Consider the following 16038-nt stretch of genomic DNA (forward strand, 5'->3'; position numbering starts at 1 on the left):
TATGTGAGTAACAGGGCTGGGGGATGACAGGTGGTGAATGCAAGGATCACACCTTGGTGGGAGGTGGGAGTGCCCCTGGACTCTCATTAGGGATTTGATCTGCCGCCACAATGCTGGCTCCGCCCCCTGGGGAGCGACTGATGACTCAGCCAACACCTGGCCCAGGAGAGGCAAAGCACTGTCAACAAGGTACTCCTGGCTGCCCCTGTCCACACAATGCTGGCTCCACCTCCTGTGGAGCGTCTAATGTGCCTGCCCCTCACACTGAAAGGAAAAGCCAGGAACTGCACAACAGGGTGCTTCAAAACTGAAATGGACTATGCAAAGGCCCCCCTGGCCTGAAAAGACAAAATAAATGCTGTATAAAAGTAGGAGCCCTGCTCCTTGTAAATCAGAATCCTGTTTCCCACAAAGAACCTCTGCCCAACTAGAAGGGGAAGAAGACGCTGGAAGGACTGGCCTGCTGCTTGCCTTGCTGAGGAAGGAAAGGAAAAGACTTGCTGAAAAGACTTTGCTGACTTGTGCTTGAAACTTTCTCCAAGGGCTTGTCTGAGCTTGCCCCCTGACCTGAGCCACAGGACCATCTGGCTCAACCTGCTCTCTGCTCGTCTGCTGGTAATTTCAAGGACTTCTGCCCCGCCTGAGCCGTGACCTGTGGTGCCCCCAGCCCCTCCTTGAGGCCGTGACCAAACCGTGTTTCTCCGTCCCCGCCGAGGAAGAGCCCTGCTCCGTCGAGCCGCTCTCCCCCTGCTGAGGGAAATCGCCGCATTACCTTGCCTTGGAGGCTCGCTGCCGTGACCTTTGTGGTGCCCCCCAGCCCCTCCTTGAGGCCGTGATCGAACTGTGCTTTCCCGTCCCCGCCGAGAGAGAGCCCCGCTCTGTCGAGCCACTCTCCCCCCGCTGACGGAAGTCGCTGTATCACCGCCGTTGGAGGCCCGCTGGTGCACCCCCCTACACTCCCGACTGACGTCCCTACCGGACCACAAAAGACCCAGAGACCAGATTCCCTGAAGCTTCAGGAGCCTCGGGCACCAGCCTCGCTCTGCTGAGAGCCGCTGTGTGCCCCGCACCCGCCTTCACGGAAGCCCCCAAGAAGCGCCGCTCGCCAACGCACAGTGCTCACCACGGGCAAGAGGCCCGCAACGTTATTCTTTCCCCTTCAGCACTGTGCACAGTGAGTGCCCCGGTACATCTGGTCCCCCCACCTTAGCCGCCTCTCTGCAAGCAGCGCACGCCAGAGGTGCGTGCCGACCCACCTGAGCAAGCCGCGAGAGGCGTACAGCTTGATCGGACTGCCCCGTACGCCTCGTAGCTGAGAGCGAACGCATCGTACACGTGCTCAGGCTAGATGTGTGAGACGCGGTAGGGTTTCGGCCATTTATACCGGGAAAGGCGTACAGAAGTACTACGAAGCGGCTAGTAAAGACCCAAAGAGATACCAACGATCTAGAAACTGCTTTTGAAGTAAAAGAGACTCAAAAGAACCAGTTAAGAACTGTAAACCAAGAGAACAATTGGCCTATTTACAATCTGGTGGCTAAGAGAAACGTTATTTCGCTTGTGATAAGTCTGATCTATATATTTTTACATGAAGGAAAGTATTTTTATATATAATACTTGCCTGGTGTCCATTTGTGGGGGGATTGGTAGATTTTAAAGTGTGGATTATTACAAATGCTTAACTCCATAGCGCCTGAAGAATAGCCTTGGCTGCTCACGCCACGCACCTAGAGGGTGAGCAAGGGTAATTCTAAGGGGTCATCCTTCTCCCTGACTTAGAGGAGAGGGTCCCTGTTTGTCACTAGTACATACTTGCGCCAACCAGGGACCCCCAATTCTAACACTGAAACATCAGGAGAAGAAGATCTGCCCTGCTGGCCCCATGGACTGTACCACAGAAGGCTTGCACTCAGAAGGACTGTACCTGCTGCACTTTCAAGGCTCCACAAAAGAAGGACTGCGCCTGATTGAAGGAAAATAAGTGGACTACCTGAGCAGCAACAGGTAAAAAAATGCTGGAGTAAACGATCTGCATCACCTATTTAAAGGACTACTCCAGCTGACCATATGCATTGTGGAAGATTGAGTCCCTGATGCCAACAGGCAAACCAGAGATTCTGAACCCTTGGCTGGTGCTACAGGACACTTTCTGACCCAAAGGAAAGTACTCAGAAAAATGTATGAAAGTTTGGCAAGTTTTTCCAAAGGTTTGGCGAAAAGCTCCAGGAGAAGACTGGCTCGACGTTGAGTGTCAAGCTGACGTCGTCAACTGGGGAATTGGACTGACAATGCTGGTGTGTCCCACTGAAACTCCAGAGCTCACTGTAGTTGATGTTGAGGAAAAGACCTCCAGACACCCACTGAGGCATTGCGCTGAAGCAGGCTACTGTCATTGAATTGAGCATTGGATCCAAATGACCTGAGGACCAGCTGAGGAGCCCGTCAATGAGAGAAAAGCAAAAAAACGAAAGTGACTAAGTGCAAAGGTAAAATCTTGACCGGGACCAAGCACTCATCATATCCGACCTATGCTCCATTGCAACCGCCTGAAACTTTGGTTTTGTCCCATTCCAGCACCACCAGATAGCCATGAGTAGTGCTTTAAGCTTTTTGTAGCTAGACAACACATTATTTTATTTAATCTGTAAAAAAGCATATCTCCAGTACCCTACATTGGAGCTTTGACATTTTGGTATCATTTGAATGATTGCAATATTTTCTGCTTTTATAAATTGGTGCTGGATTTCTATTGTGTTGTGTCTTGTACTTATTTACTCTTTTGGTGATATTGATTGCTTTACACACGTGACTTCTAAGTTAAGCCTCAATGTTCATCTGCCAAGCTACCAAGGGTTGAGCAAGGATTCATTTATTGAGACTTGACTGGACCTGACTAGGGATAGTGGTTCAGTAGCTCTTTATTTGGCGATTAAAAAACACCATAAAAGCACATATAAATACACAGATTAAAATACAATTTAATCATCAGATGAACCCTGACTCAAAACACAATGATAAAAGGAAATTCATTGGCACAAGCGTGATCAAACCTGACCTCTACTTTCTCTTAATTGCAACGAAACTTTGATAAAATTCATGACACAATAGAAGGTCCTGGGGTCGCTTGCCCTTTGTAAAAAAGAGTAAGGCAGCTTTGGCATGGGTCAGATTGGCTTGTTTTAACATTTCCACTAATAATTTGTGCCTAGGTGTGAAATAAAAAGGATGCAAGAGTACAAAATGCAGGGGTCCTACTGTCCTACTGACCTACTGTCGCAGCCGCAGGCCCCCTTCTGCTCAATTGATAAAATTAAACCTGGCGGGTCAGCCAATATATAAGCTAAAAGATTGAGCCTAAAACGGACCATGAGAAACCTGTCCTGTGCGCTGTACATTAGGCGGAGGTACGGTTCCATGCCCCCGTTACTTTTAACCAAGCTATGGGCGATCACTGTGTGCTTGGTCCCTTCTACAGCTGCTCTATGTGTCGTTCTCTGGTCCCCAACATTTTTTTTTATTCTAAGCTTATCTAAGGTTACAATTAATGTGGGGTTTGTAAAAAGATCCACATGGCCTAACCTTTCCAGGTTGGATTTTAGATATTTGAGCCATGGTATATTCATGCTTTTATCCCTCTCCAGGCAATCTTTTAAGATTTGCCTGCTCAATGCTGCTTCGGGATTTAACCAGATTTTTAGCCAGGTCACTATAGGTCTGAATTTGACCAAGTCCTCAATATACGGACAGCGATTATGAGCGATTACAGCTGGGATACTCTGAGGTATTTTCAAAATAGATCTTAATATTTTGTTTTCCTTCCGCTGCAATTGCTTGATGTTAACAAAGCCCCAAAGTTCAGCCCCATATGTGGCTTTGGAACAACAAATGGGACTGTACAGGTTCATGACCTGTTCCGGGGACCAGCGACCCAGCCTCCGCCCATAGTTGGCTATAGCGCCGTTAGAGGATATTAGTCTCGAGCAACGTTCCTCCACCAGGCAATTACATTTTAGGGAACCATCGAATAGCAGGCCAAGGTATGAAAAGGACTGCACCCTTTCTAATATGTGTTTTCCTATATTATAGGAGAATCTAGTACAGGGTTTCTTACCCGCCAGCATTACATATGATTTGGTCAAGTTGACTGAGAAATCCAGGGTGTCCATAAATTTGACGAAACCGTCAATTATGGCATGTAGACTCTTCGGGGTACGAGCTAGGAGAACTGCGTCATCTGCGTACAAAAGTACCGGAATATCGCGCGTTCCTACTCGGGGTCAGTCCGTCTTTAAATTAATCAAGAACTGCTCTAAATTATTAAGATAAAGTGAAAATAGGAATGGGGCGAGAATACAGCCCTGCCTCACACCACTAGTGCACAGGAAAGGATCAGTGTTCCCCCCTTCCATATTATAACGTACCCTGGCAGTGGTTTTCCTATGTAGTTCTCTCAGGATGGTGATCAGGACTGGATCAAGTCCCAGGGTGCTCATCAGTGACCAAAGTTCGTCCCTGTTCACGTGGTCAAAAGCCGCACGCCTAGTCCATGAACCCCAAATAGATGGCCTCATTACTGGTTTTAGTATATTTAGCAACCAATAAGTAGAGGTTCAGGCATTGGTCGCTTGTGCACCTCCCTGTTCTAAAGCCATACTGAATTTCCGAGATGGTGTTATTTTCATCGGTCCACTCAGTAAGGTGATTAAGGACAACCCGACCCAAAATCTTAGCTGAAACGTCAATCAATGAGATGGGACCGTAGCACTGGGGGTTGTCCTTATTGCCCTTCTTAAAGATGGGAACTATTATGACCGTAGACCAGGATCGGGGTAAGCCTGACCTAATAGCGGCAATTATTACTCTAGTAAGGATTGGTGCCCATAACTCAACATTACTCAAATAAAGGTCAGGTGGAGTACCATCGGGGCCTGGGGCTTTATTTTTTGTCAGGCCCATAATTCCCATAGTTATTTCAGCTAAAGTAAAGTCCACAGCCTTATCTTGCAGAGCTACTTGACCCCTCCCATGACTGGGTTCCTGTGCATGATTATACAGGCCCTTAAAATGTGTAACCCACTGGTCCGGCAGAATATTAGTTCCAATCTCAGGGGCATTGCTGTCCTGGAAGCATGGCTTGTTAATAATTCTCCAGAATTCAGCAATGTCCCTTCTATCCGCTGTCTCTCTCAGGTCTGCCCATGCTTCTCCCTAAAGGGCTGCTTTCCTCCTTTTGACTGCCTTCTTATAATACTGTCTAATTAGGGCTATTTTTTTTATTTTCTCTGGGTTTATCTTTTAAAGTATGTTTAAGCTCTCGTAGAGCACGTGAACATTCACCATCAAACCACTTTGGTGAGTTGTTATTTCTTGTGGGTGCGCTCGATTTCAGCAAACCCTCGACCAGCCTAGTTATTTGCCCAAATGCACTAAGTAGTGCTGACCCCTCTACTGCAAGATCTAAACACTGCTCAATGGGGAGTTTCCCTTTGTCCAGTAGCGACTTGTAGAATATTGCCCCATCGATTTTTGACCACCTGAGCCATCTTCCCTAGTCCATAGCCCTCTGGGTGATATCAACCGCCGCTCCCACCCTAGATCGGGGCATGTGCCTAAGCTCAATTACCAGGGGGTTGTGATCACTAAACGGGCCCCACTCGATCCCTGCATAGTTAATCCGATATTTCAATAATTTGGCTACCAGGATATAATCTATGAATGATGAGCATCCTCTCCTCTTAAAAGTAGGGGGGAGCGACCCATCACCCTCCAGACTCATCATATCGATCGTGTGCTCAAGGTCGTGTGTATTCAGGATCCTGCTCATTATCGCTCCCTCCCTGGTATGATCAAAATGGGGGCCATTCTCCATTGGGCAGCGAGACCAATCGGCATCTAGTGGGAACAAGAGTGGACATAAGTGACAGTTCAGATCGCCCATTACTAGGGTCATTGCAGCAACTGCCCCTTTTTTAAAAGTAACCTCTTCAGACAGTCTGTGGTCTAGTTCCTGGAGGATAGGATTATGTTCTCTATGGGTTCCTGCGCTGCATACATTTACCAGAACCATCCTTAGCCCACTGCCCGCGAACCTCAAAGCTTGTATGTTGTCAGATGACCAGGCCACACCGGACCACATTCACTCCAGGTTTAAATCTACATATATAGGCAATCCACCTCTTGCTCTTCCTGAGCTCGATTTCTGGGCAGGTAAAAAAAACATTTATAGCCCGTCATGTGGAAGGTGCTGTTATCAATAACCCATGTTTCCTGTAGGCTGATAGCTTAGAACTGGCTTATAAACTTACGCCATTCACAGTTTTCAAATATGCTAGCCAAGCCGGCAATATTTCATGAGATTATACTCAATCCGCCATCGGCTACTTGGTCATCTAATGATTCATGACTGCTAAAAGGTACTGGGGACAAGACAGGCTTTGACCCAGTAGTGTCTGTGAACCTGAAGGCCTTATCTATGGCTAGTGGGTCAGTGAGAGCCATTTCATTTAACGCTTTCATCTCAGTCCTACGTGGTTCCACCTGATTGATATACCCCGCTTTGCTTCTTGCTGGCCATACTATAGCAGGTGAGGATAAAGGTAGTCAATCAATGTCCTCGAGGGACGCCAGTGGGATAAACCTGTTTCTCCAACTGGGTAAGCCCCCATCCCTCGCCGCAACACTACGCCAAGAGTAGCATCCAGCCCCCTCTCTAGTTGGGCCCTTCCCTGCTCTCCCAATTAAATGAGGGGCATCCTTAGGTGCAAATTGTCTAGGTTAAAAATATCCTAGGGGCAATGGGCTTATCACGGAGTTACTTATTCTGCACAAGAGTATATGTGCTACTACATTCTTATCCCTAAAGGTTACCACTATACAATTGCCTGCAATGTCTTTTGGCCTAGTGCCTAGCCACTTCACTCTTCTAACCTGAAGAATTTCCCCTTTGTTATTACCAGGAAGAGGTGTGTTCAGATTCAACCAATGTGTGATCTTATTTTTTAGTTCTGTGTGTGACTCTGTCTTCGCACTCTTTAGTTCCAGTGCCCCTGCGAGAATTACTATGTAGGGGCACTCTTCCGGAGGCAAATTGATAGTAGGTAAATTAGTGGTAGTTGGACTATTGGTCGCACAATCCCGCTGTACTATCTCTTGTTCATGAGCAGGTACTGGTTGATCAAAAGGTTGTTCTGGCAATTGTATGGGCGGACCCTCATCTACCTGTGAGCTCCTCCCATCAGTCACTGTGTCTCTATCCTGCCACATTGGGGGATCTAGTAGGTTAATAGTCTGAGCAAGCGATGGTTGGCCAACAATAGGTAATCTGGGTTGTGTGGTCATCTGGTGAGCTGGATTACCTTCTCGAGTGGTTCCACTATTAGTAAGGTCCGGGATGGTGCCTGATACCCGGCCCCTACTTTTTACTTCGCTCTAGATCTTGTCCAACCTGCTAGCTAATGGCTTAAACTGGCTTATAATAAATGACTCCAGATGGGTCTGGAGATCAGTCACTATTTGCGCCATCCACAATTGAGGAACTGACAACTGGGGCGCCCGGGCTACCCTATCCTCCCCTGGAGTACTTCTTGTTATCACTAAGGGAGTAGTTAGTCTAGTTTTACTGGCTCTCTGTTTTTTGGGGCAGGCTCTATATTTTCTAGGTATTGGGGCTGGCTTGCCACTCTCGATATCCACTGCATCAGCCCTGTTATCTGGCTGAGCACAGGGGATATCCTGATCTTGTAACACTATAGAGCAAGTGGGAGAGATGTCCACAACCTCAACCTCCGACCCCTGGGGGGAGGTGGGTAAACCGATTACTGGTGTTAGGGACAAACGCCTCTCCGTTCGCTCAATTTCACTCGATACTGCCCCAATCACTTTCCGCAACATGCGGTCATATGCAGTGGGCTGAGTGACAGGGGAGGGCAGTATACTTTTCTCTGGGCAGGACTCGAATGGGTGTGGGATTCCCCCTTACTTTAGTGGAGCGTGTTTGGACAGGTAGTCCTGGTAGTTCCTGGTAGTTCCTTTGTTGCTCCGTGGATGCAGGTGAGCAAACAGGCGTGCTCCCCCAGATCTGGCCCCCCAACAAGTAATCCTCGATCCGCAGCAGGTCTCCCCCTCAATGCAACAACACCAATGCTCCACAGTGAAAGAATTTGCGCAGCGGCACTCGCGCCAGCGGGTGCTGCAAGGAGTAATGACGGGTGCAGCAAACTCGCCTCAGGTGTTTGTGGCGCTCGGGTTAGCACACGGCTGCTGGGACAGGTAGTCCTGGTAGTTCCTTTGTTGCTCTGTGGATGCGGGTGAGCAAACAGGCGTGCTCCCCCAGATCTGGCCCCCAAAAAGTAATCCTCGATCCGAAGCAGGTCTCCCCCTCAATGCAACAACACCAATGCTTCCCAGTGAAAGAATCCTTGAATCCTTGGGATAACATATGGTTAACTTGTTACATTTAATAAGAGATTACATTAATTTAGAAACTTGTAGGAATTTTGAGTTTAGTGACCAACAATTGTAATTTAAAACACTCTTTAATTGTATTTTAAGTCACAATTGTGAAAGTGCCACTTTTAGAAAGTTGGCTTTTTCGTGTCCCAACAATTTGGTGCCTGCAGCCTGTATCCTGGGTCACATAACTAGGTTTAGCTGGCAGTTGATCCTTGTGTATTGATCACAGACAGTGAAACAAAGAGGGAGTAGGTGTTGGCAGGATGGACCATCTCTGACTTGATGAGAGCTGTCAACTACCACAACTGCACTTCACAAAAACTCGGAGCACACTTTCAAAGTATTTGATGCTTGTGATTTGTGTCACTAGAGAAGCTGGGGCAAGAGCAGGGAGGCAGGAAACCCCAAGTGCCTTGAGGGGTGAAAACCTCCAGAAACTTCTATTACGTCAAAGTGGGTACTAAGTATAATTAATGGACCCTCAGACCCAAATCTTCAGTGCACCTCTGGGTGTTTGGAAGACTCAGAAGGACTGCTGTGCTATTCTCTAACAAGGACTGCTACTCTGCTGCTTTGCTGCCCTGCTGCCTTACTGCCTGAGTGAGAAGGACCAGACCTGAATCTTGAACACAGGACCACAGATTGACTCCAAGGGCTGGTTGGCTGGCCTCTGATCAGATCCTCAAGGACAGAAAAAGCTCCATCAATTTTGAACCTATCACCTGGACTCTGCCTGCTGTGAGTATTGCACCCCCCAAGTGGTATCACCCCAACCTTGGACCCCTGGAAGTGGGCCTGACGGTGCTCTGCCAACCCAGCTATGGTTTCTCAGGAAGAGTCAAAGCAGCGTGATGCATCTCCTTGCAGTCTTGGGTTGGAACTGTCACAGCGAGATGTATCCTGATGTAGGACTTCCCCTCAGCCTTCTCTGAACTGCGGCTGCATGATGCATCCTCGACGCAGGAGGTCACAGCTACCACCACACAGCACATCCTCAATGCAGGAGCTCACAACTAGGGGTGGGTGATAAACTCTGCTCTGCCGGCAGAGTTGTCAAAGTTTTGGCTACTCTGCGTGACAATCCCAAATTCCACCAACTGCCAAATGGTGCAGGATTTTCTCACGAACAGCTCACTTAAGGTAAGTTGGTAAGTGCAAGTTATAATTGACTCCCCCTAATATGATTTTCAGATGCTAGAAGGCCACGCAGCAAGATTTTCTTACCACAAGCAGTCGCAGTTGATTGAAAATGCGCCCAATAATGGTGAGAAAGCTGCTGCTCAACTATAAAATCTATTCGAGCAGCAGCAAAATCAACTCAAGCAGCAGCACCCTTTGGCATGCCCAATGGTGCTTCTCACGCTGTTCTTTCAGAGCGGAATCAGCTCCCGACGCTAAGAATCATTGCACTCAGGGTGATGTTCTGATTTCAGTCCATTGGCAGAGCTTCATTTAATCTTGAAGAGTTTTCATGTAACTCCACCAGTTCTGCCCACCCTACTCGCCCTTCTCTGCCACCCAGATTTACAGTACTTTGTTCATCTGGCCTAACTTGGCCCCGGTATCCAGCCAATACTCCATCGTGGTCGGCCTGAACTTGTGACTTTATCCAGGGCCAGCGCGACCAGATATCCACAGTTGGCGCTTTGTGCTTTGAGGCCCTGTTTTTACTGAAATCGTTAAAATTGCATATCCCCAGTTCTTCTGGTAGGATTTTTGTCGTTTTGGTCTCAAATTATTTTACTCTATTTTTCTAAATTGTTGTGGGACGTTTCTTGTGGGTTGCTATCAGTTTAATATTGTTTGAACGTTTATATGTTGTACCCATTGCCTCTAAGTTAAGCCTAACTGCTTTGTGACATGCTACCAGAGGGTGAAGCACAGGTTAATTTAGTGTTTGCTTGTGACTTCCCCCTGACAGAAATTGGAGTTGCAGATTGAGTATGGTTTCACCCCCTCAATCAATAAAACAACTTCCCAAAATGTCCATCTTTCAACATGTATATAAATATCTGGTTATATTTGGTGGTGATTGTTTTCATAGCTGGAAACTACCTAGTACCCTTCCTTAACTAATCTTTGCAAGTCCCCTGTCTTTTCCAAATTTTTATATTATCCCGTATTCGCCTTAAGTGGGTTGTACTGAGCTTATTCAGCAATTAATTCATTATTGTTTTCCTCATTTTTCAATAGTGTTGGCACTTTGATGTATTATATGGACCTGCATTTCCGAAAAAGGAGATTCAAGGAACCATGGGAAACTGAGAATACACTTAATAGAAAACACATTACACCTGACAAAAATTTTTTGGGCCATTTTACCAACAACTAGCGATAATTATCGCTATGTTGGCTTAGCGGCAATATTTTTATCGCCGAGCTGCGGCGATTTTTATCGCTTAGGAGCCTTGCTATTATCAAGGTTTATCTCCTAAGCGTAAAATCGGCCGAAATGCATGAATATCGCTGAAAAGTCAGCGATATTCATGCATTACCGAGCTAATGCTCTTAGCCATGTTATCCACCTACCATTGGATAACATGGCTAAGAACTGCTCAGGGGCAGGTGTTAGCTTCCGGAGATATTCGTGCTTAGCGCGAATATCTCCAAAAGTTGGTAATAGGAGATAGCGATGTTAGGCACTGTTTCCAGTCGCTAACATCTTGGCACGCCCACTTTGCATGTCATTAGTGATAAATTTCACTGACATGCAAAGCGGGGCCCAAGATGGTCGCTATTTCCTACTAGCTGTCGCTAACTGGTGTTAGCGACAGCGAGGTAATAGGGAGATAATTTTATTTCCGCTTTCTTGGCTTTTAAAGCCAAAAAAGCGAAGATAAACCCCCTTGATAATATGCCCCTTTGATTTTTGTAGATTTTCATATTTTTTTCTGTCCAAGTTCACATTGGATCAAAATGTTATTAAATGTTAAGTAAATAATATGAGTCATCTGTTGTTCTCAAATATTATTTTGTTGATATGTTTTTAAAATTCTGCTATATATATCCTTTTTTAACATTAAGAAAAATGCATAATGCTACAGGAAGCTCAGTAAAGAATGTGCCTTTGTGAAGTCAATTACAGTTATATATACAATTCAAAATAATGGTACATTCATACAGATAATAGTGAATCCAACTAGAACCGTTATATACAAAAATATTATAAATTGAAGATTAAGTGGCTATTTATTATATTCCTAGTAGACCGTTACTCAAATGTAAGTGTTAACAGCACTGGTGATAGACTGAGGACAAAAGAGTTGGGAAAACCAATGTGCTAAAACAAGGCTATCTAGGTGTATTTTATGTAGAATGGGTGCACAAGAGCTTCACGCTTACTACACTGATTTTGGCCAGTATACTTGAATGATCTCTGTCAGTACTTTTATGTATAACTTGCCATGCTATATGATTAGGCAAGATAGTTCGCACATGTGGGAAGGTGGGTTATAGTAGGTGGAGGTAAGTATATTCAGCTAGTAATAATACCACAATCCTTAGTCAGGTCCAGTCAAGTCTCAATAAATCAGTGATGTGCATTTGAGATGTCATCAGTGCTGTCATGAGTGATGTCACCGACCATGTCATGAGTGATGTTATATGTGACTGCTGTGAGTATTGCACCCCCCAAGTGGTATCACCCCAACCTTGGACCCCTGGAAGTGGGCCTGACGGTGCTCTGCCAACCCAGCTATGGTTTCTCAGGAAGAGTCAAAGCAGCGTGATGCATCTCCTTGCAGTCTTGGGTTGGAACTGTCACAGCGAGATGTATCCTGATGTAGGACTTCCCCTCAGCCTTCTCTGAACTGCGGCTGCATGATGCATCCTCGACGCAGGAGGTCACAGCTACCACCACACAGCACATCCTCAATGCAGGAGCTCACAACTAGGGGTGGGTGATAAACTCTGCTCTGCCGGCAGAGTTGTCAAAGTTTTGGCTACTCTGCGTGACAATCCCAAATTCCACCAACTGCCAAATGGTGCAGGATTTTCTCACGAACAGCTCACTTAAGGTAAGTTGGTAAGTGCAAGTTATAATTGACTCCCCCTAATATGATTTTCAGATGCTAGAAGGCCACGCAGCAAGATTTTCTTACCACAAGCAGTCGCAGTTGATTGAAAATGCGCCCAATAATGGTGAGAAAGCTGCTGCTCAACTATAAAATCTATTCGAGCAGCAGCAAAATCAACTCAAGCAGCAGCACCCTTTGGCATGCCCAATGGTGCTTCTCACGCTGTTCTTTCAGAGCGGAATCAGCTCCCGACGCTAAGAATCATTGCACTCAGGGTGATGTTCTGATTTCAGTCCATTGGCAGAGCTTCATTTAATCTTGAAGAGTTTTCATGTAACTCCACCAGTTCTGCCCACCCTACTCGCCCTTCTCTGCCACCCAGATTTACAGTACTTTGTTCATCTGGCCTAACTTGGCCCCGGTATCCAGCCAATACTCCATCGTGGTCGGCCTGAACTTGTGACTTTATCCAGGGCCAGCGCGACCAGATATCCACAGTTGGCGCTTTGTGCTTTGAGGCCCTGTTTTTACTGAAATCGTTAGAATTGCATATCCCCAGTTCTTCTGGTAGGATTTTTGTCGTTTTGGTCTCAAATTATTTTACTCTATTTTTCTAAATTGTTGTGGGACGTTTCTTGTGGGTTGCTATCAGTTTAATATTGTTTGAACGTTTATATGTTGTACCCATTGCCTCTAAGTTAAGCCTAACTGCTTTGTGACATGCTACCAGAGGGTGAAGCACAGGTTAATTTAGTGTTTGCTTGTGACTTCCCCCTGACAGAAATTGGAGTTGCAGATTGAGTATGGTTTCACCCCCTCAATCAATAAAACAACTTCCCAAAATGTCCATCTTTCAACATGTATATAAATATCTGGTTATATTTGGTGGTGATTGTTTTCATAGCTGGAAACTACCTAGTACCCTTCCTTAACTAATCTTTGCAAGTCCCCTGTCTTTTCCAAATTTTTATATTATCCCGTATTCGCCTTAAGTGGGTTGTACTGAGCTTATTCAGCAATTAATTCATTATTGTTTTCCTCATTTTTCAATAGTGTTGGCACTTTGATGTATTATATGGACCTGCATTTCCGAAAAAGGAGATTCAAGGAACCATGGGAAACTGAGAATACACTTAATAGAAAACACATTACACCTGACAAAAATTTTTTGGGCCATTTTACCAACAACTAGCGATAATTATCGCTATGTTGGCTTAGCGGCAATATTTTTATCGCCGAGCTGCGGCGATTTTTATCGCTTAGGAGCCTTGCTATTATCAAGGTTTATCTCCTAAGCGTAAAATCGGCCGAAATGCATGAATATCGCTGAAAAGTCAGCGATATTCATGCATTACCGAGCTAATGCTCTTAGCCATGTTATCCACCTACCATTGGATAACATGGCTAAGAACTGCTCAGGGGCAGGTGTTAGCTTCTGGAGATATTCGCGCTTAGCGCGAATATCTCCAAAAGTTGGTAATAGGAGATAGCGATGGTAGGCACTGTTTCCAGTCGCTAACATCTTGGCACGCCCACTTTGCATGTCATTAGTGATAAATTTCACTGACATGCAAAGCGGGGCCCAAGATGGTCGCTATTTCCTACTAGCTGTCGCTAACTGGTGTTAGCGACAGCGAGGTAATAGGGAGATAATTTTATCTCCGCTTTCTTGGCTTTTAAAGCCAAAAAAGCGAAGATAAACCCCCTTGATAATATGCCCCTTTGATTTTTGTAGATTTTCATATTTTTTTCTGTCCAAGTTCACATTGGATCAAAATGTTATTAAATGTTAAGTAAATAATATGAATCATCTGTTGTTCTCAAATATTATTTTGTTGATATGTTTTTAAAATTCTGCTATATATATCCTTTTTTAACATTAAGAAAAATGCATAATGCTACAGGAAGCTCAGTAAAGAATGTGCCTTTGTTAAGTCAATTACAGTTATATATACAATTCAAAATAATGGTACATTCATACAGATAATAGTGAATCCAACTAGAACCGTTATATACAAAAATATTATAAATTGAAGATTAAGTGGCTATTTATTATATTCCTAGTAGACCGTTACTCAAATGTAAGTGTTAACAGCACTGGTGATAGACTGAGGACAAAAGAGTTGGGAAAACCAATGTGCTAAAACAAGGCTATCTAGGTGTATTTTATGTAGAATGGATGCACAAGAGCTTCACGCTTACTACACTGATTTTGGCCAGTATACTTGAATGATCTCTGTCAGTACTTTTATGTATAACTTGCCATGCTATATGATTAGGCACCTTAGTTCGCACATGTGGGAAGGTGGGTTATAGTAGGTGGAGGTAAGTATATTCAGCTAGTAATAATACCACAATCCTTAGTCAGGCCCAGTCAAGTCTCAATAAATCAGTGATGTGCATTTGAGATGTCATCAGTGCTGTCATGAGTGATGTCATCGACCATGTCATGAGTGATGTTATATGTGACGTCATCAGCATTGCATTGCGGGCGCGCAAGTTATAGTTAGCTGAGCTAACTATAACGGAGGAATTTCAAAGGTTTTGTATGAGAGAAATGTTCAGCTAACTATAACGTGTGAAAACTAGGGTTTAATCAATGAATTTGCTTGGTTTTTTAAATGCTAATTCCTAACTATATCATGTGTGAAACCTATGGTTTTTTCAATGAGTTTGCAAGGTTTTTTAAATGCTAATTCCTAACTATAACGTTTGTGAAACCTATGGTTTTTCTGTGAATTTCAAAGGTTTTGTAAATGATAAGTTATAAATGTATTAATTATTATGTCTCTCTTTTTACACTAATTTCTCATATTGTTAATATAAATATTTATATGTATTACATTTTTTAGATTATATTTCATATTCTTATTATAAAATAATAACAAAACTAAATTGCAAAGTATTTTTGGGATTAATTATCGCTTCACTTAGATTGCAAGTATAACACAACTCCAGCAATGCTCTGGGGCCCTATACTCACAAAGCTGTATCAATCCTTACACCTGTTTCAAGCATGTGCAAGGTTTTGACGCAGCATAACCTCAAAAGTAACTGAATGAAATGTTATACATTTCAATCAGTCACTTTTAGGAGGCGTTGCTGCACCCCCTTCGGCACAGGAAAGCCTCTTCTGGCGCACGGCTTTACAATGTAATGCACCCTCCAGATGCGTCACATTGTTAATAGCACACACCATGGCACATCTTTTGCACCACCACTGTGTCACAAAAGTGACATAACAGCTGTGTAAAAGAGGCACAAGGGGATTGTAAATCCGCCCCTAACACATACAAATTCACCCAGGCAGTTTCACCATCAGCGCAAATTGAAGCATAGACTTCTAACATATTTATGTACATATGTTACATTCAAGTGCATCGCACATACTACAGTATACTATAGGTAAACACCTTATAGATTTATGCTGTAGCACTTTCTTATAGTTCTGCACTTTCATATTCTCCATACACTAGTAATATATTCATTCATTCATTTATAAACTACACACTCATTCTGACAAACTTTTACACACTAACATAGAAATATAGTTCTTTCTTTAACCAGTGAA

Source organism: Lissotriton vulgaris, chromosome 3_1 (assembly GCF_964263255.1).
Source record: "Lissotriton vulgaris chromosome 3_1, aLisVul1.2, whole genome shotgun sequence".
Lineage (NCBI taxonomy): Eukaryota > Metazoa > Chordata > Amphibia > Caudata > Salamandridae > Lissotriton > Lissotriton vulgaris.